This window comes from Salvelinus sp. IW2-2015, linkage group LG22 (assembly GCF_002910315.2).
Source record: "Salvelinus sp. IW2-2015 linkage group LG22, ASM291031v2, whole genome shotgun sequence".
Classification (NCBI taxonomy): domain Eukaryota; kingdom Metazoa; phylum Chordata; class Actinopteri; order Salmoniformes; family Salmonidae; genus Salvelinus; species Salvelinus sp. IW2-2015.
The window spans coordinates 31,991,067-32,001,498 of record NC_036862.1 but is presented as its reverse complement, the minus strand read 5'-3'; the positions used below and the strand labels follow the sequence as shown (position 1 = coordinate 32,001,498).

General features: G+C 45.9%; 1 pseudogene; it reads right to left on the bottom strand.

The window, feature by feature from the left end:
- Positions 1-1,014: 1,014 nt before the first annotated feature.
- LOC111982721 (chordin-like) overlaps positions 1,015-10,432 on the bottom strand; it is a 45,583-nt pseudogene continuing 36,165 nt past the window's right edge.

The window sequence follows — 10,432 nt, the reverse complement described above, 5'->3', positions numbered from 1 at the left end:
AGGTGAAATCATTGCGAGGGAAGGCAAAAAAAAAAGTTCAGGGCGCCGTGGGCAGACGGCAGACTCTGGCCGGCTGAGCCGCACTGATAGGCCTGGTGGCGGGGTGGTGCCGGAACTGGAGGGCACGCGGACGTGGGGACAACGCACTTCAAGCCTGAGTGCGGGGAGCAGGGAGCAGGCACACTTGGACTCTCAAAAGCGTGCTATATTCCTTGGTGCGGTGTGAGTACACCGGCAACTTGGTGGCACCGGGCTGAGTGACACCACATCAGAGGACGGAGTACGGGCGAGAAGGAACAGTGTGCTACAAGGGCTCTGGAGAACGCACAGGTGGCTTATTAGTGGTGGTGCCGGAAACTGGAGGCACCGACTCTGAGATACACGCACCCATAGGAAAAGTGGCTTGCGAGGAGGAACACAGGGCTCTGGAGACCGACACTGGATAACCTGAGTGCGTAGTGTAGGGCACTAGGGTAACGGTTATGGGCCCTGGGGCGGGGAGTAGCGCCGGAAATACCGCGGACCTGGCATAGCGTAACTGGCGTCTCTTGAGCATTGGAGCGCTTGCCCAACCTTACTGTGTTGAATGCTCCCGGTCCCTCCGAACATCCAGTGCGGGGAGGGTGGGACATAACCCGCACGGGGCTAATAGTAGGCGAAACCGGGGAACCATGCGTAAGCAGGTGCCATGGTAATGCCGGCCCGAGGAGACGCACTGGAGACCAAGACGCGTTTTGAGCCGGCCTCACTGACACCTGGCTCAATGCCCAATCTCTAGCCCTGACCAGTGCGGGGAGTGGAATAAACCCGCACTGGGCTAATGGCACACGTACAGGAGACACCGTGCGCTCTACTGCGTAACGACGGTGTCCTGCCCGTACTCCCGCGTCTCTCTCAGAGCGGTAGCCTGGGAAGTGGGCGCAGGTCTGCCTACCTGCCGCTTGGCCCACCACCTCTTAGCCCCCCCCCAATGAAATTTTTGGGTTGGTACTACGGGCTTTTCGGGCTTCCGTGCTAGACGCGTCCCCTCATAACTCCGGTCCCTTCTCCCACGTTGCCTCTGCTCTCCTCAGTGCCTCCAGCTGTTCCCATGGGAGGCGATCCCTTCCAGCCAGGATCTCCTCCCCATGTGTAGCAACCTTTACCGTCCAATACATCGTCCCAAGTCCATTCCTTCCTTTTCTTGCGCTGTCCCTTACTCCGTTTACACCGCTGCTTGATTCTGGATTGGTGGGTGTTCTGTAACGGTGGTCCTCCTCCTCTTCAACCGAAAAGGAGGAGTATTGAGGGAACCAAGGCCAGCGGGTTGTGAACACATAATATTTATAAAGACAAGGAGAAAACAACGAACTTCACTATAAACTAACAAAACAAACAAACGGAGTAGACAGACCTGAACGACGAACTTACATTAAACACGAGAACGCAACGAAACAGGGAAAATAGCCTACACATAAAATGAACGATGTACAACACAAACCGAACAGTCCCCGTATGGTGCGACAAACACTGACACAGGAGACAACCACCCACAAACAACAGTGTGAAAAAACACTACCTTAATATGACTCTCAATTAGAGGAAACGCCAAACACCTGCCTCTAATTGAGAGCCATACCAGGCAACCTTAAACCAAACATAGAAACAGATAACATAGCCTGCCCACCCAAACTCACGTCCTGACCAACTAACACATACAAAACTAACACAAAACATGGTCAGGAACGGGACAATGGGTTCTCAGTTCTGTGCATTGTTAATACGGGTCTCATCCCGTGTGTTTATTAAAGGTTTTACCTCGCTATTTTGTTTGGGTTACATCCCTGTGTTTTTGTATACGTGTTTGTTTTGGTCMTCGTCCCTGTGCCTTTTATGGCATGTTGTACTTTTGGGTGGAGTATTAAACCCCCGTATTACGAATTCCTGCGCCTGTCTCCAATAATTTCTACAACGTGAAAACCACACAAACACACACCGGATGGATTAGTGAACTTGAACAGGGAAATCGGCAGACAGGACTATTCAGAAAACAGCATGGTTAAGGGCRACTCACTGACGTTTTAGACACCCTCCACATACACACTCACGACTGATGGATTTAAGTGAATGAATTTCATTAAACCCTRATCTTTCTTTTAAACTAGTAATTTCCCTCTAACAAGTGTTTGGGTAGTACTGAAAACAAACAGTGCGAGAAAGACAGTAAAAGCCGGGAGGTTACCCTAGAGCAGGTATTTCCAAACTGGGGTACTGTCATGGCTCTCGTCGTAATGAGGATCGGACCAAAGCGCAGCGTGGTAAGTGTTTATTTTATTTGAACACTCAAACACTCAAACAAAATAAACAAGAGGGAAAACCGAAACAGTTCTGTAAGGAGCATAAACTATACAGAAAACAACTACCCACAAAACACAGGTGGGAAAAAAGGCTGCCTAAGRKTGATTCCCAATCAGAGACAACGATAGACAGCTGCCTCTGATTGGGAACCACACTCGGCCAAAACCAAAGAAATACAAAATATAGAACGCCCACCCCACATCACACCCTGACCTAACCAAATAGAGAAATAAAAAGATTCTCTACGGTCAGGGTGATACTTTTCTTTACTTATATATATATATATATTTTCCCCCCACCTTTTTTTCCCCTTCACATTTTCAAACATGTCTTACTACTCATTTATATTTTCCAACAGGGCTATACATTTGGGTGAGGATTTTTTRTCAACTGAGTAGCCTCGTTTCACTGCCTCGTTTCACTTACATTGGGAGTAGTGCCTTTCCTCAGCCACAGTGTGTTATATGTGCAAAAGTACTATCTCACAACTCGATGAAACTTTCACTCTTGCGCAGACATTTAGAAACAAAACATGCCAATTTGAAAAATAAGCCACYGGAGTTTTTGGAAAGAGAATTAAGACGACTTTCGAGTAGTAAGACATGTATAAAAGCAACAGATACCATTAATAAGAAGGGGCTAGACGCATCTTATATGGTGAGCCACCYAGTGGCTAGGACAGGCAAGCTCCATACTATTGTGGAGGACTTCATTCTTCCTGCTGCCGCAGATATGGCTGGGACAATGCTGGGGGAAAAGGCCAAAAAAACTATACAGACAACGCCTTCATCAAACAACACTGTTTCATGACGCATCAGTGACATGGCAGGAGGTGTTTTGAAACAATTACTACTTCGCATACAAGCCAGTGAATTCTATGCGTTATAGCTGGATGAGTCAACAGACGTGGCGGGCCTGGCACAGCTCCTGGTATATGTCCGTTACGTTTATGGGGGGTCAATTAAGGAAGACATCGTCTTCTGCAAACCACTGCAAACCAGGACAACAAAAGAGGATATTTTTWAAGTACTGGACAGCTTTGTGACATCAAATGGACTTTGGTGGTCAGGATGTGTTGGTATCTGTACTGATGGCGCAAAAGCCATGACAGGGAGACATAGTGGAGTGGTAACGCGCGTGCAAGCAGTTGCTCCCGAAGCCACTTGGGTACACTGCATCATCCACCGAGAAGCTCTTGCTGCCAAGGGAATGCCTGACAGCTTGAAAGACGTTTTGGACACTACAGTGAAAATAGTTAACATTGTTAAAGCAAGGCCCCTGAACTTTTGTGTATTTTCTGCACAATGCAATGATATGGGCAGCGACCATGTAACGCTTTTACAACATACAGAAGTGCGCTGGTTATCAAGGGGCAAAGTATTGACACGTTTTTTCTTTTTATTGAGAGACGAGCTTAAAGTTTTCTTTACTGACCATAATTTTCACTTGTCTGACCGCTTGCATGATMACGAGTTTCTCACACGACTGGCCTATCTGGGTGATGTTTTTTCTCGCCTGAATGATCTGAATCTAGGATTACAGGGACTTTCCGCAACTATATTCAATGTGCGTGACAAAATTGAGGCTATGATTAAGAAGTTGGAGCTCTTCTCTCTCTGCATTAACAAGGACAACACACAGGTCTTTCCATCATTGTATGATTTTTTTGTGTGCAAATGAACTTAAGCTTACGGACAATGTCAAATGTGATATAGCGAAGCACCTGAGTGAGTTGGGTGCGCAATTACGCAGGTACTTTCCCGAAACGGATGACACAAACAACTGTATTCGTTATCCCTTTCATGCCCTGCCTCCAGTCCACTTACTGATATCTGAACAAGAGAGCCTCATCGAAATTGCAACAAGCGGTTCTGTGAAAATTTAATTTAATCAGAAGCCACTGCCAGAWTTCTGGATTGGGCTGCGCTCAGAGTATCCTGCCTTGGCAAATCGCGCTAATAAGACACTGATACCCTTTGCAACCACGTACCTATATGAGAGTGGATTCTTGGCCCTCACTGGCATGAAAACTAAATACAGGCACAGACTGTGTGTGGAAAATYATTTAAGACTGAGACTCTCTCCAATACAACCCAACATTGCAMAGTTATGTGCATCCTTTCAAGCACACCCTTCTCATTAACCTGTGGTGAGTTATTCACAATTTTCGATGAACAAATAAGGTTTTATCTGTAAGATTGTCAAATAAAGAGCAAAATGATTGATTATTATCATATTATTATTTGTGCCCTGATCCTATAAGAGCTCTTTGTCACTTCCCACGAGCCGGGTTGTGACAAAAACTCACACTCATTCTTATGTTTAATAAATGWATCGTATAGTGTTTGTGTGGCAGGCTTACAATGATGGCAAATGACAACATTTGAGAGTGTGCTGACCCTGGTGCTAGAGAGGGTACGCAGCTGGAGGTTGAATGTTTGAAGGGGTACGGGACTATAAAAAGTCTGGGAACCACTTCCCTACAGCATCTTCTCCATTTATTGTCCTCCATTCCTTATTTATTTTTTATATTTTTTAATTCACACTTAATCCATTTTATCACACTTACTTATTAGCCTGCTCACTCTTAAACCACAAGAGGGAAAGAAGATTGCAATATCGAAGACCAATATCTGAAATGAAAGTCATCTGGTTCGTCACTCACTCTCACTTGATGCGTCAGTGTCACCTCCATCACTTTATAAAGTTGTATTGCAAGCAACCACAAAAAGTAAACATTTATCGGCCAACCAGAATAGCTGAACCAGCACTGAATATTATGAGCTGTTAGGATAAAGTAACAACTTTCATCAGTCAACAGGTTTAATGGTAGGCATGAGAGTAGAGAATACACCAGCAAACATCATTTTCATCTGTCATCTGTTTGCTGCACTGTGTTTGTGTGTGAATGTGTGTGTGTGTGTGTGTGTGTGTCAGTCTGTCGCCTCGGGGTGAGCGGGCATCACTTGTGATGATGAGGGTGATCTTCACGGTTGAATGTGACCATGTCGGCACCGCGGGACTTCTGTCTGAATGGAACCGTGGGTCTGAGAGACAGGGTGAGGGTGAGGCGAGGGAATGGGGGCAATAGCTGGTTAATGGGAGATGAGAGCAGGATGAACATTTCCCCATACTCACCATCCTTTCCTCAATGCGATATKTCCAGTTCACAATCCTAAAATGTCCCTGTTGGGCTCCAGTCACCTGTGATACTCCATATCTCCCCTGAGCATTGGGTTGGAAGGGTGGGCAAAGAGTGGAGGCAAGATTGCAAAATTCGACCACAAGAGAAGGTGGTCTTCTTAAGGAAAGTTAAGATGAGTTTTTTCATCACTATCTGGCACTGGAGATGGTCGGTTTGCTGCTATAGTGGGCTACAGGCTACAACCGATGTCCAGGAATTCRAATCCATATTCCTGTTGCTTCACAGCCTCCTTCGAAACTGCCACGCCGGCTCCCAMGCTTGTCGCTTAGCTGATGATGAGAACCCGTGCTGTTCAGCCCAACTTCCAACCGGAATTTCTRAAGCCGCATTCCCTGTTCAACCTATCAAGTTGCGAGGGAATACACATACAGATAGCTATAGGTAACAGAGGACGTGACGTCAACGGGATCTGTCTCGTTATTTTGGAGGGGGGATAGAAACGAAACCCATGCATGCAACAGCTAGTCTTGCCCATCCTGGTACAGCGGAACATCMATTCTGTGTTGCAATGCGGGTGCTGCCGCAGCAACTGTTACTGCCCAGCTCTTTCTGCTCCACTCGCGCCTCCACATGTGGTGTTGATCAGAGTAGGATAGGGATTGATAGGCTTCGCGTATCAGTTTCGTAAGGAGAAGCATATAATAAATTCATGCCGATAGCCTAATTCAAAATGACACCACATTGTTTAATTAAAATATGAGTAAAATCATGAATACCCCCTCCCCTTTGCTTTGAATGTGTCGTTGATTCGTTCTCTCTGTGCTACCCTGACGCACACGAGCGTAACTTGGGTTATTTTTTTAGATGAGCTCTGCCCGACAAACGGCAATTAAAACACAGAGGCTTTGAGAGTGAAAAGTACTGCGTGAGATGCATGTTTATTTATGCTGCGTCTATGCTGGGTTGACTGGGCTCGTCTGTTTCTCGAGCCTTGGGGAGCTGTGGTAATGCGCGAGCCCATGGCGTCTGACGGGAAAGCGGTAGGTTCGGTTCATCATTCATGTCTTCAGCCTTATGTCTAGGCTATCGTCTTGTCCAGSCCAGCCCAGTCCSACACAGTAGCCTAGTAGTCTACACAGCACAGTAAGCAGTAACGTGCCGACGCGGCCACACCCATCTCTGTTTGGAAAACGCCGGGTCTGAAGATGGATTCTGGACGTAAAGTGGCTATGGCTGTAATTTGTGTCTCAGCTCCGGAGCCATTACTGATTTCGGACCGGGAAGGAATCCTCCAGGTTTTCCCCTCATAGACTGATAGTTAATTAATGAACGAAACAAAATATAGGCCCATTAATTATGGCCATAGGTCACCTGACAGGGACATACAGAACCCCATTGTCGACAATAAAGCAGATTAAAAAATCATTTGGGTTTAAAACTTACCTGGCACATTAATCTCGACGTTAATTGTTTTGGGACGTCGTTTTGCCCTACTGCATTGTTCAATTACACTCCGTGGCCCTGTATTTCGTTAGCCAACGCAGTGTGGAGATGGGAGCGCGTGGGGACGTCAAATTCAATAATGTAATTTGATTCTCCAAACCTATTGTTGCCCTCTCACGCTGTCTTTCAACTAGTGCGTGACCGGACAGGCTCAAAGCCTGGATACCACCTGGGATTCATCCTACAGTGGAACTACGCTACTGGGACAAGTTTGGGAATGGAAGATTTATCACGGTAATGGAATGCAGAAGAATCCAATACACATGGAAGCTGTGGACTTGAAGTGCTCTTGGGATTTCTATTGGTTGGTTACTCTGTTAGAAATATTCCTTAGTTTAGAGTTATTACGCTACTTGTAAAGAGCACTGGAGACACAAAGTCCCACTTAAAGTCTCTTCTGCTCTCCTCTCCTCTCCCTTAATTCCTTTCTTCCTCTCCGCTTCATCTATACAGCCCTCTAAACGCTCTCATCTCCCTCCCTCCTTCCTCTCCTGTCTCTCTATCCAGTCCTCTAAATCTTCTCCTCTCCTCTCCCCATCCTCTTCTCTTCTCTCCTTCCCTCCCTCTATACAGCCCTTAAACCCCACTCCTTGCCCCAGCCCTGCTTGAAGTGTCATGTCCAAGGCAAGCGAATCACTATGTGAGCCCCAGCATACAGAGGATCTATTCAACAATGACAGATCAGACATTTTATGTATGTCATACCCTGGTCATGTTTAATCAAATATCAGCCAGTCTGCTCTCTTGTTTTCTCTCCAGTCTCCTGTAATACTCACTCAGTCCAGCAGATGGCAATAAAACAATAATATTAAAACAATAATATTATAACAATAATAAAACAATAATTTTTAAACAATATTAAAACTATAATAAATACATAATCTGAGTGACTGCTCGGGAAATGGTCTCCTTTTCCTCGTTACTCTGCAGGAATGGCCCTTGGCTTTCTCATGTCCCAGGAAATGTGGCACCCATAGACAAACTGATGCCTGGATGTCAAGTTTCCACAGTCCTTATTAATCTAACTCGTTCAAGAATTCACTGCAGTTGTCGCCAGCGACCACTAGAGGTCACAGTAGACCTCTGTAGGGGAACAACAGAAAGGACTGAATGGATTAACGTAGTGTGTGTGTGCGTGCATGCATGTGTGAACAGTGAGTGTTAGTAGCATGTTTGTTTGCAGAGTCGCTAATTCCTGGTCATTTGAGCAGTTTATATCGCTATCCTGCTGTTGTCGTTATAGGAGAGGGGGTACAGTGTTAGTCCAGTGGAAAACCATTACTGTCTGTGTCTCTACCCCTCTTCCTCTTTGATTCTTTAACTCAACCTCCCCTCTCTCTCTCTTTCTCTCTGGGTTTGATGATGCAGGAGCCTTGTTTACCCGTCTCCCCCTTTGTGTAACTACTCCTGGAGAAAGTTAAACAGCCCTGGGTCACACTAGGACAATAGCAGGTCTCTCTTCCTCCTCCTGTTCTCTCCTCTCCTATCTCTCGCTCGAAACACTCACTATCTGCTCTCTGCTCCTATCTTCTTTTATCTCACATTTGCTCCTCTTTTCATAACCCCACACTCTCTTCAACTACTGTTTTCTTCTCTCCTCATTCAACTCCTGTCCTTTATCATTTGCTGCCTCAAAGGGCACTGTAACCTTCGACCTTCACCCTACAATGAAGAGGTATAGACTTCTAAAGCACTGCATCTCGTCTTTTCAGACAGAGTTCCCCTGTAACTTTCTCCTAGCCCAGTCTGGGTGGGGCTGTGCCCTGGGTGTGCTGTCTGCTATAGGGGGTTATTGTGGAGCTGAGCCCTGTGCTGCCTGCCCGTGGCTCAGCTCAGGCCCAGAGATTTAAGAGGCTTTTCAAAGGCCCTGTGGCCCACAAAGCCACGTAGCAAGAGAGAGAGGGAGAGACAAGAGGAGAGATGGAGGGAGAAAAAGGAGAGAGGGGGGTAAGAGAGAAGGAGTGAACACTTACCCACAGAGACAGGAATGTGCCATGAAAATGCACCCACACCATGGCATGCAGATGCAGACCCACATACTTCCGTCCCTCCTTCCCCCAGCCAGTCAGTAGACATGCCTCTGATCCAAGCTGTCGGAACAGAGCCATAGCTCAGCATTGTTGACCTTTGACCCTAGCCTCCAGCTGTGTGGCTGCTGGCTGGTTAGACGGCTGGCGGCTTTACAACATGGCCTCTCTCTCTGCTAAGGAAAGGTCAGCAGGTGCAACTGGGCATGCTCACAACCAGCTGGCTCTACCATAGGAAGTGATTTATGTCAGTACTAMTTACCTGCCCATAGGGGGAGCAGTAGATGTTCAGTCTGTGTCCTTTGGCTGAATCCGTGTGCATGTGGCAGGTTGACGTTTGTTGTCACGAGTCTTGTCCTGGAGGCAGAACTGAGCAATTTCCCCTTAAATAGGCCAGCTGCAAAGTAAAAATTGGCTATATTGTAAAAAGTACTGAAAACAAAAATGAGTTTTTGGTCTTAATTTAAGGTTAGGGTGTGGCAGATGGATTTGCAGTGTGGTTAAGGTTAAGGTTACGTTTAAAAACAGATTTTAAGACTTTGTGGCTGTGCCAGCTAGGGACAACAATGCAGAGCTGCCTCCAGAACAAGACTCATGATGGAAAAATGCTAACCTATGTGCATGTGTGTGTGTTCATTCTTCAGGGGCAGTGTGTACCTGTGTACATCTGTGCATGTGTGTTTATGTTCCAGTCTGTCTGTCCTTTGGCTGAGTCATTGTGATTGTGTGTGTGCGTGTGTGTGTGTGTGTGTGTGTGTCTGCCTGTATGTGTGAGAGAGAGTGCATTGTGTGCTATAGAACACATGTGGTGTGTGTCTATGGAATGAAGGAGAGGAAAAGAAAGAGAACGTGCCATCTGATGAAGGGTAGAGAGAGAGAGAGAGAGAGAGAGAGAGAGAGAGAGAGAGGATGCATTGAAAAGTGGAGAGACAGAGAGGAGACAAAGAAAGTTAGGGAAAAGAAAGTGGAACCAGTTGATACAGGAAATGGAAGAGTGAAGAGAAGAAATGAAAGAGAGAGAGATTAAGATAAAGATAGAAGAGAGGAGGATAGCGGAAAAAGTTATGGATTTCAACTAAATTGTCAAAAGACAATTTATTACGAACAACTTTTATTTTTTCCTTCACACGTTCAATAAATACAAGCAAGATTCATAAAAATAACAACACTAATACAAAGTATTATAAAATGAGAAACAGATAACATCATGGACGAGCACATGAAGCGGTGCAATACAGGTCAGAGCTGCAAATAAATCTAAAACAGATGTTCATTACTGTTACTGTATATTCTAATCTCTTCAGTAAGCAATTAGAATAGATTCTTGTTATGCTTTTCCAACGGAAGTGTTCTATTGGTGCTGACTGGATGGGATAAGAGAACATCTGTGTGGTGCTGACTGGATGGGATAAGAGAACAT